Consider the following 14893-nt stretch of genomic DNA (forward strand, 5'->3'; position numbering starts at 1 on the left):
AAATACCTCATATATTAGTTCATATTTTGATAATTATATGATGTGTGATGTATGCTTTAACGAACAATTATTTTGTTTGGTTACTAGGATTTTTTTTCCTACTTTCCTTCCCAGCGGTGCGAGGATCGTTCTCTCGCATATACATTCAAAATAGTCGTGATCATGATTCCTAAACCCTTCATCCTCCCTCATCCTATAAATGTCAAATTGGACTAATCAATTTAATTGAATCAATTGAGAGTTAGTTCAAAATTCGATTGATTTATGGGTAAAATTTTTAGATCCATTAAAGGTGCATTTGATTGCAAACACGAAATTTGCATAGAAAGAAAATAAATTCTAAGTAATTCAACTGTCTAGAATTTATTTGCATAAAAATTGTCAATTGAATGTGTTTGATTGATTTAACTTTTAATCTAAAAAATATTATACTTGCTCTTTTTTTATTGGTGGGTAGATGTGAGAGAGTGGATAGATGAGAGAGAAAAAGAGAGAGTGCATTTCCTGGAAAATAAAATCTTATTCCTTCTAAAGAAAATATTTTCTTTGATTTTGAGAAAAATATAATCATGTGACCAAAAGTAGAAAAATGTTTTTCATGGAAAAAAATGTCAATCAAATAGTACAAAAATATAAATTTTTGAGGAAAAACACATTTTTCATAGAAAAAATATTGACAATCAAACACAGTTTAAGAGTCTTAAAAGGTTGAACCCCAACCTTAAGAGTCCCCCACCGCCCCCCCTAGAGCATCGTGAGAGAGGTTAATCACGGGATGTACCCCAATAGGTTAGGAAACAAGAGTTGCATGTACACTCTAAGAGTCTTAGAATTGACTACAGATGAGTTAAGTTGATTTTCCTATTTCACTTTTTCAAAGTGAAAGAACATATTTATTTATTTATTTTCTAACCAATGACATTTACACTCGAATTAGTTTTTAAAACCAAGACCTATATGGCCAACATTACTCTGGATTGAATATATAAAGACAACTTAAATTCAGGGTAAGTGACCATCTAGTTTATAGATAATTCAAATTTGGGGTAATTCAATTTCAGGAATAGGTTTATCGTGCGAATGTTAGTTGTATCATGAGGTCTACACTCAGCGTTTTTGGGATGATTGGACATAATTGAGAAAGAATACATGCATGTAACAAATTTTGCACTTATCACGTTCAATTTGAATTTGTAGTCTCGACATTAATAGATGTCTATAAAATCATTCGTCATTAGCATTAGAATTTTGGATTTCAGATAACGAAACAAGATATTATCATCAATAATGGATCTCAATATTTGATTAATTTATTATCTACCAATGAATTGATATATCATGATTGTGCTTAGCGGATTTTCTCTATATTGTATATGTAAAATTAATTGAGAAAATAATTTACTAACTCAAAAACTAATCAAGAAATTATCTCAACTAATCTTAATGAAAGCATGTGTGGTAGCTAGAACTTGTTAATCAAATTCTTTATGTCACATAAATAAGATGAAGTAGGTTGAAGCTCATAAAAGAAGAAAAAGAGAGATGACCTAAAAAAAATTTAAGGAAAAATTTGGTGAGAAGAAAAGTAAACACTATATAAATCGTTTGATTTAATTAAAATATACCCTATTTCCGTGCCAATGCTGTATAAAAAAAATATAATAAACAATTTTTTTATTTTAATTATTCATAATATTGTACAGTGTTATTCAGTACTTATTGTAGAATGTTGCAATATATGTATTGATTCTAATCGATTTGTTAAGTTAAAGAAAAAAGGGTAAAATTAAGGATAAAAATATACAGTCGTTGAATTTTAATATTCTTAAACTACATTGCATGCTTTGGAAAACAATACTTATATATAATTGGAAAAAAAAAAAAAAAATTGTATCATTCATCATTAACCTTTGCAAAATATTGCAAATATAGTCTCAACCATTTTATATAGCAAAACTTGTCATTCCCTCCATTTTGGTCGTTAAATAACGAATTTATCATTCTTTTTAAATAAACAAAAATAAAAGCAGTAAAAAAATAAGGAAAATTGCAAATGCAGTTCCATAACTTTTCAAAGGATGTAAATGAATTTCATTTTAAATGATTAAATATTTGGACCCTAATGGTTTAGGTTTGAGTTTGATTCCAATAATTACATGGATCAAAATTGTACAATTTACGAAGTGTAATTGATTATTTCAGTATTGAAATATTTAGACCGATCCACCCGATGTCCAAATCCAGTTATTTCACATCAAAGAGGCCCAAAAATCAAACTGAAACAAACCAATGTATACTGTTTACACTGCTTCAATACGTGAAATTTTAAGCTCCAATCTTGCTATTGAGAAGTCTAGAGTGACTACTCTAACTGAGAACGAAAATATTTATTTAAATACTTTAAGCAAATCGAGAAAAAAAAATTATTTTTTACCCATACATTATTATTGTTGATGTGTCCTTGTTTGATAACCATTCCATCTCATTCTTTTCTTCTCATAATTATTTTCAACCACACATTCTTACAATAGAATATTCTTCACGTAAATTCAAAATTTTTCCTTACTTTTTAACCTCATATTCTTTCAAAATTTATTATTCAAATGGACTTTGCTACATATATATCAAATTTCACATAATGGATTACATAATACTACATGTTACTCTATCATCTGCCAATTTAAAACACAATCAACTTTTTTTTCAATATTTTTCCTTCAATTATTTTATGTAATCGTTTATATACATTTTTTTAATGTACATTCAAATACTTAATCTTTCTAAAAACAATTGTCAAACAAGATAATGATTTATAAACGTTTTTTTTTTGTTTTTACATATTTCATATTTAGTTCGACTGAATTGTTAATTGCCCGTTGTGTTTTTGTTTTTCCAATTGTGTCTACTTATCAAACAAAATGCAATTTCATGAACATTAGGTTATTTGTATGTGTATAGACTTGGATGATTTCAAAAAATAACCATCTAAATAACCGTTTTATTCTGCTGATTGGTATAATCCAATAAAGGTTATTTATCTTAGAAATCCATTGGAAGGGGCTTTTGGGGAAGATCAGCCTGTTATACGTAGAGCAACTTTTATCCGTTGCATGTTATATCTGATATCATGATTTGAAAGATGTGAAACCTATCTGATACAAAATTTATCTAATATAAGCATCATCAAGGATTTATGCAATTCAATGTTTTATGTATTGCATAAAACAGTAGTGTAACCGTAGTTTTCTTGATATATGAACTAATGTGACAAAATGTCATGGATTCAATGAATGTTTATGTTTTGGTGTTACTTGGAACAATTTTGCGAACTGCATACATCACGTATATTGATTCATCAACATTGTGCAATATATGATATCATTGGAAGTTCTTTTTTTTTTTTTTTTTAAATTACAAAATGTCAATATGATATCATTTGAAGTTTTTTTTTTTTTTTTTTTTAAATTACAAAATGTCATTTTTGAATTTAGAAGTTTCATGCAACTCAAACTAGTAACAATGTAAAACTCCTCAATTGAAAATCTCACATCTTGAACCACATCTCATTGAGATTCGATTGCTTTACTTCTGAAAGAAATAGTTTGTGGAGACGGCATGAACAAAGCTTTCTACTGCAGTATCACATTCATAATTGATACTGTTACTCCTCATAAAGATTCCAATGAAAGCCACGTGGAGGATCTACATACAGACATTTGGCAATCAACTAAGTTAAAATAAAGAAAAGGCAAGAGCTGTTCTACAGCTGAGTCACTGTCTCCATATGTGGTTATTTTGTCGAGGCACTTCCTTCTAAAAGTCGAACATCTTCACATTCAAAACTCTTCCCCTTAAAGCCAAGGAACTCACTGTCTTTAAAGCAAGTCTGATGAGTATTTTCAGGAATGATTGATGTAATATTGTATTAATGAGTGTTAGACATATCAGCCTAAGAGTGTAAGGCGACTAACCTACTGTTAATGTAATTAATGTATGACAGCGTGATGTGAGACTTTGATTAATTAGATGAAGCCACGTTGATTTGATCCAATGGTGGCTATGTCAGCCTGAATGTTATAAATAGCAACTCTTGTAATATTGTAAAGGATTGGCAAACATATATACAAATTTTATATGCTTAATATCACAATTAACCTCTTCTCTTCCTCACTTGATCCCAAATTTGTTTGAGTTCAGATTACTCTTACTTTGGAGGAGTTGATTATGATTATTGTTTGTTCGTTTACATTCATAATTGATCGCATTGCCGGTGCCCAAATGTTTTTAGCTTGTCTCGAAGAGCATCTCCTACGTCCATTGTCGCTACAACCCTCCGACTAAATCCTCGATATAAACATGCCGAAATTCGCTAGCGTGGATGTGAGTGGACTCGACATCTATTGGCACATTTTTTTAGATCAATAGACATCACTTCATACCTTTTAGACATCAATACCACGCCTACAAACTTATTGCTGGTGTTTATAATATAATGATTGTAATCCCACTCCTATGATAATAAAAATTCAATTGTTAACTTTTACATTTGTTCACAACATGAAAAACATATGTATAAGATACAAAGATACGTGAAAATGATATGAGATTTTGTTCTCAAAAGAGAGTGTTGTCCACCTTGTCCACCTCTTTTTTGTAAGAAGTGTTATTTGATTACTGACTATTATTACGCAAATTCAACATGAACATATGTTAATTCACTAAATATTAAAATATTATGAAATAACTTCTTTTCTAATTGGTTGCAAACTCCAACTAATCAATCTTGGTTACCAATTTGGACATATAATAGAAATAAATAATTGCACAGTAGGGTTAAAATAATTGAGTTCTACAAAATACAAAATTTTACTTTAAACCAAAAAAATAAATAAATTGTGATTCATATTAGAGTAATTCTTTACAAATGGTGACTATTTGAAAACTCTAAGCAAAAATTTATTTAAAACAACAACAACAAAAAATATACGATTTATGTAATATTAATTCTTTAGAAATGATAAAAATCGAAAACCCTAAAATAGAATGGATTTTATACACTTCAAAAATGTTTTCTTAAAAAAATAACCAAGAACATGTGGAACATTGTAGTATATCACCTTCTTCTTCTTCTTCTTCTTCTTCTTCTTCTTCTTCTTCTTCTTCTTCTTCTTCTTCTTCTTCTTCTTCTTCTTCTTCGATTTAAGATCAACAACCTCGATTACCCTCCTATTATTGTTACGATGCTATGTGCATTTCTTGTTTGATTTCATGTTTAGTCGATCAAGAATTTTAGTGGAATCTTCAATCATGAATTTTCTTCAATAGTAAGTCATTGTTACTAATATTATGAATCTACGGTAGGATGTTGTGGGCTAATCCTTTTGGTTAGGCAGAATAGCCTCATGAGATTTGTTTCCCACTGGGGAATCCTTGAGAATCACATACCTCTTAGAAAAATGGTGTTGTTGTGATGATGAATATGACTTTTCTTGATAAAGTTAGATGTCTGATGATCAATTCTGGGGTTCCTAAAGCTTTATAAGGGTGAAAAATGATATGACAGCTCCTTTAATTGTCATAGGCCACCTTTCAGTACTTTAGATGGGAAAACCTTTAAAGAGGCATGGAATGGTAAACCTGCTAACTATTCCATGATGAAAACTTTTGGATGTGCTACTTTCTCCCATCAGAGTTTTGAAAAGCTCGAACCTAGATCAAAGAAATATGTTTTTCTGTGATACCCTAAAGGGGTTAAGGGGTACAGATTGTGGGTGAAGTGACGGGGGGTTTTAAGATCATCACTGGCAGGGATGTGATTTTCAACGAGTCTGATATGCACTGCTTAAAACAAACTGAAGGTGTGAAGGATCCTAAGGGTCTGGATACTTAGAATACCAAGCTGTAGGTAGAGCTTGGCACTACACCTGATCTTCAAATTGATCATCAGGTTGCATGTGGAGAGGAATTAGAAAATGCTTCTGACTTTAATGAGACAAAAAAGGTTGAAACTCAAGTTCAAGATGAAGAAAAAACTTAGCGGCCTATCACATGATATTATCAATTGACTAGGGATAGAATTAAAAGAGAAATAAGGGAATAGATTTAGAGAATTTCTTTCCCTGGCTTGTCCTATAATGACTTAATTTTTAAGGAACCAAAGTCTTATGAAGAGATCATGAGTTAACAATCTAAGGTGTGGCTGAGTGCCATTAGCGATGAAATGAATTCATTACTGAAAAATTAAACTTGGGAATTAGTCTCTAGACCTATAGGAAAGACTTGTGTTGACTGCAAATGGATGTATAGAATAAAAGAGGAAAGTTCTGAAAGAGAACCTCTTAGGTTTAAGGCTAGACTTGTTGCTAAGGGTTTTCTCCAAAAGCAAAGAGTTGATTAAAATGAAAAATTTTCTCATGTTCTTATGTATACTAATATAAGGATAATACTTATTTTAGTAGCTCATTATGATTTTAAACTAGAGCACATGGATGTTAAAACTGCATTTTTACATGGGGACCTTGGTGAAAGTGATTTATATAAGTCAACCTCAAAGATTTATTGATAAGAGAAAATTGACTTTGTTTGCTTATTGAAAATGTTTCTTTATGGCTTAAACCAATCTCCTAGACAGTTGTACAAAAGCTTTAACAGTTTTGTGACCTCTATTGGTTTTGTTAGAAGTTCTTTTGATCATTGTTTGTATTTTAAGGCAAAAGCTGAAAACTGTGTTGATATTTATTGGTTACTTTATGTTGATTATATGTTTTTAATTAGCAATAGCATGAATAACATAAAAAGGATAAAAAAGACTTGAGTAATGAATTTGAAATGAAAGACTTAGGTCATACCACAAGAATTTTAGGTATGGACATTGTAAGAAATAGACCTAAACAGACTTTGATTTAGAAACAAACTGCATATGTGGAACAAGTATTGTCAAAATTTGTTATGCATGATTCTTAATATGTTCTTTTACCTCTTGCAAGTCATTTCAAATTAAGTAAAAATCAGTTTCCTACTTTTGACATTGATATAAAATACGTAGAAAAGATTCCCTATTCTAATGCTATTGGATATGTGACATATGCAATAATTTGCACCAGGCCTCATGTTGCACATACTATAATTAATTTGAGTAGATTTATGGTCAATCCTGGCCCTAATCGCTGGATTGCATTAAAATGGTTCCTTAGATATTTGAAAGGATCTTTAAATTTAGGTTTGTGTTTCAAAACTTGTAAAGAAGGGGTTATTCTGAAGGGTTTTTTGGATTCTCATTATACTGGTATTAGGGACAATAGAAAGTCTACTAATATTTTTACCTTATGTGGTACTTAAATAAGTTGGAAATCTCAACTTCAAGCTACTGTTGTCATATCTACCACTGAAGTTGATTATGTGGCTACTACTGAAGCCATAAAAGAAGCATTATGGCTTAAATGTTTGTTACATGAAATAAATGAATTATCTTATCTTATGGTAGTTTATTCAAATAGTCAAAGTATTATTCATTTATGTAATAATCCTGTATTACATGAAAGAACTAAGCATTTTGATGTTAAATTACATTTTATTAGAGATATATAATATCAATTGAATCTGATTTGCTTAAGAAATCCCTACAAAATACAACCTATATTATATGAGTACAATGGTATTGCCCTTAACAAAATTCATATCCTGTTTGAAATCCCTGAACATTGATACTAGGTAAGTTGTTGTTTGCAGGCAGTGCTAATTGGTGCTGATGGCTGACTTTACAATATGGAGTGGTTGGATTGAAGTGTCTGTTTAGTTATTCCATCTTGTAACTCTATTGGCATCAAGGTGGAAAATATTGGGATGTGATGCCAAATATTCCTCCCTGAGCTATGATGATAAAGGGCTTAATTTGGTCCAGTTGGTAAGGAAAACTATTGCATGATAATTTCATAAGTTGGCCCACAAACCGAGCCCATTAGTAAGGTTTGTGAAAGTACAGTTGCTCCAGACTGTTGATCTCAATCTGAGATCAACGACCAACCCATTTTGTATAAATATAACCCTTTAGGATTATTCTCATTCATTCCAATCATTTTTATTTTTTAGTGAGAGGCTAGGGTTTTATTCTCTACTTCTATTCATCTTCTCCACATCTTAAACTCTTGGATTTGATGTGTACTTGAGTGAGTCTTTGTGAATCTTGAAAGGGAAAACACTTGGGTTCTTAGGGTTGAGGTTTTACGGTCCATTGAAGGAACTTCGCTTATTTCTTTAGTGGTTAGGGTTTGTGCAGCCATCGTTATTGTATAAGGGTACAATAGATATGAGCCCGATTCTTCTAACCTTCTGTCTTTGGATTGGATTTTGGTTGTAATAGACAGTTTGTCAGATCTTGAGTTTTGTATTGTAAACTATTCTATATAGCAAATATGATTTATTCTATCTAGGACAAATTATTAAATAAAACTTAGAAATCTGGTTAGCAATGAATTAGATATTATCTTAACGTGGTATGTAAGGTTGAATATGATGACTTATGGTGAAATCGTGATTCCTATCACTTTCATCGTAATTTTCTCGAACTATAGTTGTCAACAATATTCATTGCTTTCGTAGAATTCTAGTTGATAATTTAATAAAAAGCACTTTTTAAAACTGGTTGTTAAAATAAAATTATATATTGTTATTAATTTCAATATTTAATAACACAATTTTCATGAAAACGATAATTCATTCATCGCATATTACTTGATACAATTCGTACACTTATGACTTTGACGAACACAAAGTTTCCAACAAAAAATGTTAATAATTCAAGAATAAGAGAAGGGTTTTCTTGATAAATTATGAAACTCTATTATCTTGTTCGAGAATCATATTGTTGTTATAAAGTTTTATTCGCTAATGAGAATATACTAAAGGAAATATATTCCGAACTATAGGCTGCCATCCATGACATTTGTATGCACGACAGAGATTGAAAATAACGCGAGTTCGATTTAGTGTCCATTTTTGGTACGATGTATCAGGATCACACACACAACCAACTAATTAGGCAAAAGATGCTTCATTTTTATCGTCCACCATTTCTCCATTTTATCTTATCCCCATAATATTCCACAAACTTTCGAAGAAGAAAAAGTTTAAAGAATTTTATATTACGTATTAACCTTTCAAAGGCACCGGTTAAAACTATTAGCCCCTGTTTGGTGTAGCTAACATTTTTATTAGGCTTTTGTTTCATAAAAATTAAAATATATATTTCAATTTAAGATAAAGTTAACAATTAATTTTAACCGCATATTTTATAGAATTTAGAACTTTTAAACAACATAGTCTATAAGCTTTTATCAAAATCTATTAAAATTTTTATTTTAATCTTCACCAAACAGGAACTAGATTTTAATAAAAATTAATAAATGTGTGATTAAAAAGTTATTTGTAAAATAGGCAGCAAGCAAATAATCACACGATTCTTAGCCCACTTTGAACTTTTATTATTTAAAGCTGAATTTTAATCAACTATGTTTGTTGACCAATAACAACAATAATCTAATATTTAATTACACACGATACATATGATTTGATTTCATAATGTCGTGAATTTTTTGGTCTTTTTAATTTTATCACTTTTCATTCTAATCCTATAATTTATTGTAATATTTTGACCAAAAATCCAGTCAAATAATTTATATGATAATTTTTCACATGAGACCTTTCCGATTTCATTGTATTTTTATCAGTTATTTTCTATGGGCATAGAGTTAATCTCTTCTACTTCATATAAAAATACTTATGGATTAAGTAGATTATAAGAGTTAAAATAGAAAATGAAATATGTTAGTTTACGTTGCTAAAATCGTGGATTGAAATCGAATCAAATTGTATAAAATGGTTTTATTTGGAAAATGAAATATCTGTTTAAAATGGTTATATTTGAATAGTTTACAAATAGTCCAAATTGAATCGTGTTCACTCCTAATTTGAAATACAGTTCATTTTTCGTTTATTAAACATTTTGTTTCTTAAATATTACGAAGCTAGAAGCTATATTATAAAATACATGCATCACGTGAATTTATAAATAAAGGGTAACCAATTGCATTGAATCAAAAATTTTATTTTCGTGGTTTGGAAAATGACCTATCTTAGGCCTCTATAGGACTACAAAATTTACCACAATGGCCCAGAACAAAGAAAGAAGCAATATTTCAATTGGATTTTTAGAAAAAATTTAAAATTTTCAAAGTCGTCATTAAAATAATTTTTTATCATATAGTCACCTAAGTATTTAAAAATGACACTAATAGTTAACTCATATGAAAATATTACCCTCTACGTGTTATTATTAAATTCCGACATAGACATAACATTTAATAGTAATCCACGTTAAGCAAAAATGCCACTAGTTCAAAATATTCAATATGTCTTAATTTGTAGTCAACACGACTTTGTTTTTCGTAGTGTTCTAAATTGCTAGTTACTGTCATTTGTGCCTACATTGAAATTCAATAGTGACACATACAATTTAAGTTTAATATTTTCAATCGGATAATTATTAGTATAATCATAAAAAACTTGAGTAATTACTAATGCAAAAAAGTTACTTCAGTGGTCATTTTAAAATTTTCAACAAATTTTGGTAATAGCTGCTCGAATAAACACTTATTAATATATTCAGCATTTGGCATAAAACCTCATTGACCTTTGCATTTATTGGGAAACACCCCCTATTCTTTTTATTTTGGTGGAAAATCCCCCTAAATAGCACAAACCTTTCAAAACATCCCCTACCGACCAATTTTGTTAGTTTTGGCATTAAATCCACTTTAAAGGGCAAAAATTAAATTCGTATAATTGTAGTTGTGGTCTCAAACCTTTCTACCTACAGTTCCAAACTTCTCATTTCTTTGCAATAGAAGGACAAATCGACGGAATCTATCCACTTCATTGTTAATTGACAAAAATATTTGACTTCTTTTGACTAATTTAAAAGGGGAAAGTTGTAATTTTACAAATTCCACATAAAATAATTACAAAAAGAAAATAAAAGGAAAGAAAGAAAATAGAGAGAAAATAAATAAAAAGGAATTAATTTTTCATATTCTTCCTCCCTAACTCTCCCACCGCCACGGCCACCCTCACCCCACCCCAAACCCACTCCACTATACCACAGCTACACCACCCTACCAAACCCATTATCACTCCTCTGATTGCCAAAATCAAAATCATGCTGAGAATAATGTTGATCTCGACTTTTGTAAGGGTGACGTGGTCAACTGATTTTGGCTCCATGAAGTCTTGCTCCTACACATTTGGATAAATCGTTAGTTGCACATGGCTTTATTTGATGTGGGAGAGGAGATCGCAAATACTTCGACAGTCAAGTTAGTCACGAGGAGTTATATGTTGGGTATGGGACGTGCTTGAGATGTGAACCACGAAGGTGTTCGGGCACCTGGATTATATTGAGAATAACTAGAGAACAAAGTTAAAGTTCGAATGTATAAAATTGCATTATCTTCAAATAGGAGTAAGTGTGAACTTTTATAGTAGAAAATGAAGAATTGTTATTGTTCAATAAAGAGATACGGGGCCTCATCTAGATGCATGAGGTATCTCCTCCTAGGAGTCAATATGCCAATCATAGGATGACTGACATTTAATGTTTTCTAAAAAGTGGCCATCTTAGAGCTTATGTCCGACCTCTAAAAAGTAGACTAACAATTCGATCTTTTAAGCGTGGCTGAAGAGACGTCACATCAATCAATTGTAAGAAGATCTTGTATAAAAGATCTCTTGGAAATTGTGAGGTGGGAGATGTTTACTATCAACAAAGACTCTATTTGTCTTGAATTCTCTCTTTATAGCATACGCAATACCTTGCCTGCTATTGAAAGTAGGCCTCTTCGTTGCACATTGATTGAAGTAATCCATCATCTTGGCTACCTCATATATGGTCTCAAATGATAATGTGGAGTGTAGGCCTGGTTGGGCTTGCTAGTTAACTGCCACGTTGCCATGATTTGAAGCCTCATTAGGAGAAGCGTAACAAAGTCCCCCAAGTACATGTGTAGATATTTATAGAATGCGTAAACTTTTTGGGTTAATAGTTAAAGGGTGTTGGACATGTTTACAAAATAATTTGCTTTCTTATAAGTCAGAATCCAACAAATTGTAAGAACCAAATTTCTCGAGTCCGTTTATAAGCTAGATAATTTGGAAATTTTCAAGTTGTGTGGTTTATAAGTTCAAAATTTGTCGGAAAGGCAAGTATGACACGATATGAAGTGTTGATCACATAACAAGAACAAGATTAAATATGTGGAAGATCAGGTGGAAGATCAGGTTGATAAATCTGTTACATCCAACAACTCGGCAGATATTTCAGATGAGGATATATCAGAGACAAATCCAGAGAACTTATCAATTCCTTAATCCTCTACCAACAGCTTACTTTGAATTTGAATGTTCCTTAATTATAGGATTGTAGTTAGTCTCAATTTCTATATAAGAGACTGCATGATTGTAAGTTATATATACAATAATATAAATTATTCTCATTCTCTATATGGTATCAGAGCCTTTAAAAGACCAACGTCTAGCATCATGTCCTCCTCTTCTTCATCCTCCATCACCAATATGTCTAACATAGTTACCCTCAAACTCAACAATGACAACTATCTTCTTTGGAAAGCTCAGCTTGTTCCTTATTTTAAAGGACAAGATCTGTTCGGTTTTCTTGATGGAAACACCCAAGCTCCAGCTAAGGAAATTGACTCTCCTCATCCTGAAACTGGTGCCATGACCAAAATTCCAAACCCAGCCTATGCTACTTGGATTCGTTAAGATAATCTCATCTTGAGTACTCTCATGTCTTCCCTCACAGAGAGTATACTCACTCAAGTCGTTGCTTACTCAACCTCCAAAGACGTTTGGCGTGCTCTTGAAGACAACTTTGCTTCTCAATCTAGAGCAAGAACTATCCATGTTCGCACACAATTGGCAAATGCCAAGAAGGGTGGACAATCTGCAGCAGAATATTTCTTTTCTATCAAAAGACTAATTGATGAGTTAGCCATTACAGGGCAAGCCCTTACATGTGATGATATGATTACCTACATACTTGCTGGCTTAGGTCACGAATACGACAGCTTTGTGTCATCCATTTCTTCACGGTCAGATTCTGTCACTCTTGAAGAGGTTTACTCCATGCTCCTAACAACTGAAGCTCGTATTACTCGACATCAGACAGTTGTTGCAGCATCCCTACCCCTGGCCAATGTTGCTCAGCGTCAACCCCAGCAATTCTATCCTCGTGGTCAGGGTGGCTATCGTGGAAGAGGACGCAACAACTCTCGCAGTGGATCAAATTTTGGCGTTCGAGGCGGTCAAAATGATAACATTACTGGCACTATCATTTGCCAGGTCTGTTGTAAGCCTGGTCACACTACACACAAGTGCTATCATCGTTTTGATCTTTCTTTTCAGGATCCACCCCGCACCCAAAGTAAGCAGGCAATGATGGCGTTAAATGTTGGACAATGGGATAATGAGTGGCATGCTGATATTGGTGCCACACACCATGTTACAAATGACATGGCAAAGTTGAACCTTAAGAGCAATGATTATGAAGGAACTGATCAGCTTCAAGTTGGTAACGATCAAGGTCTGTCAATAACCAAAACAAGTTCCAGTACTCTTTCTACTCATTCATCTTCCTTTGTACTAGATCAAGTTTTACTTGTTCCTCAAATCAAACAAAACCTTATTTCTGTTCAAAAATTTTGCACTGACAATGTAGTATACTTTGAGTTTCACTCTTCTTTCTTTCTTGTGAAGGACTACTCGGGCAACACCCTTCATCAAGGCCATCTCAGTAACGGTCTATATCAGTTTTCAAGCAATAAATATCCTCCTCGTGCTTTCTCCAGTACGAGGGTTCTAATGCAAGCTTGGCATCGACGCTTAGGTCATGCTGCTGCTCCAGTTGTTCGTCATGTTTTAGCTTCAATTTCCCGTCCAACAGGTAGCAAGAATAAACACTCTGTGTGCTCAGATTGTCAAATGGCCAAGAGCCATGCTTTACCTTTTGCATTATCTAGTTCTGTGTCATCTAAACCTTTGGATCTCATTTTTACTGATGTATGGGGACCAGCATCTGTAGCTTCCACTACAGGTGCACGCTATTATGTTAGCTTTCTTGATGATTATTCCAAATTCTTATGGTTGTTTCCACTTAAATTAAAATCTGATGTTGAAACAATATTCTTACAATTTCAAAACTATGTTGAGAGGCATTTTGAAAGGAAAATAAAAGCAGTCCAATCTGATTGGGGTGGTGAATATCGTCACTTAAACAATTATTTTAAAGAAACTGGAATTCACCATCGCATAGCTTGTCCCTATACTCATGAACAAATGGGATCAATCGAGCGCAGACATAGACAAATTGTGGAAATAGGCTTAAGTTTATTGTCACATTCAAATCTACCACTATTTTTTTGGGAGGATGCATTTCTCACTACCACATATTTAATAAACCGCCTCCCTACACCCATTTTACAAAATCAATCATCCTTTGAATTTTTATATCATAAAAAGCCAAATTACTCTTTTTTATGTGCCTTTGGCTGTGCTTGTTGGCCCAATCTTAGACCATATAATCGGCACAAATTAGATTTTCAAAGTAAAACATGCATTTTTCTTGGCTACAGTGTCAGTCATCACGGGTACAAGTGTTTAGACCTATCTACTGGTAAAATTTATGTCTCCAGACATGTTATCTTTGATGAGAATGTATTTCCATACAAAAAACGATTTTCCCCTGCTACTCATACATATACTCCTGTCACTCAAGTACCTCTTCCTCTTATATTGCAAGTTCCTTCCAGTAGTTCCAATGGCAGAC

This window comes from Olea europaea, chromosome 10, assembly GCF_002742605.1.
Source record: "Olea europaea var. sylvestris chromosome 10, O_europaea_v1, whole genome shotgun sequence".
NCBI classification, from domain to species: domain Eukaryota; kingdom Viridiplantae; phylum Streptophyta; class Magnoliopsida; order Lamiales; family Oleaceae; genus Olea; species Olea europaea.